At 35.8% G+C, this 981-nt stretch overlaps 1 pseudogene; it reads left to right on the plus strand.

Moving 5' to 3' along the window:
• The first annotated feature begins 295 nt into the window (after nucleotides 1-295).
• Nucleotides 296-387, plus strand: LOC126010365 (uncharacterized; annotated as a pseudogene).
• Nucleotides 388-981: the final 594 nt, after the last annotated feature.

The following is a 981-nucleotide window of genomic DNA, read 5'->3' on the forward strand; positions in this document are numbered from 1 at the left end:
CAAAAAACCAACCCTGTATTGATATTATGCTATGTGATCAGTTGATAAATGATGGTAGTTTTTTTTATATCAGGATAGAAAACTAAAACACTGGACAGTATTCCTATATTCATTTTCCCCTTTTCTAAGATAGTAGTTCTTTTGCTTCTATCACCAAAGTTGTGCCTCAAGAGCCGGCCATGTAAGAAAGAACCCAGGATCTCTTCTGGAAAAATGAACAGAGGATTTCTTTAGCAATCAGCTGCAACAATTAGTGGAATATCTTATATATAAAAGGTTAAAAAGAATACAGCTTATCACTTCTCAGCCTTTTGGCTAAGATCAAGTGTAGTAAAAAGAATACAGCTTGTATATACACTTCCAAATCTTTTTTTTTTTTTACTTCATCTGCACAGGTATACGAGAACAGCAGGAAGTCATCAATTACCTGTATGATAGAAACATGTGCTATGTATTTATGTATTATCTTAAAATGAATTATTTGCGGGCCCGGAGAGATAGCACAGCAGCCTTTGCCTTGCAAGCAGCCAATCCAGGACCAAAGGTGGTTGGTTCGAATCCCGGTGTCCCATATGGTCCCCCGTGCCTGCCAGGAGCTATTTCTGAGCAGACAGCCAGGAGTAACCCCTGAGCACAGCCGGGTGTGACCCAAAAACCAAAAAAAAAAAAATGTACCACAAATATGGAGAAATAAATATAAGATTTTTGAATATACATATTTGGATATTTCAAGACTTGGGTTTACCATTTGCTGTATCATTAAGACCTCCAAAATAAAATTTCTGACTATCATTTTCTCACCTGTAAATAAAATGTGGCTTTGCTACAAAATATGTGTTACTTTTCAGTGTATACCAGGCATAATTCTAAATGCCAAAATATAAAAAGAAATAAATGAGAGGTGATAGTGTCCTTTAGACATGGAAGAGACACTTATGTAAAAATTAAGCTCCGTGAGGAAAATTTGAATTTGAAGAAAGA

Source organism: Suncus etruscus, chromosome 5 (assembly GCF_024139225.1).
Source record: "Suncus etruscus isolate mSunEtr1 chromosome 5, mSunEtr1.pri.cur, whole genome shotgun sequence".
NCBI lineage: Eukaryota > Metazoa > Chordata > Mammalia > Eulipotyphla > Soricidae > Suncus > Suncus etruscus.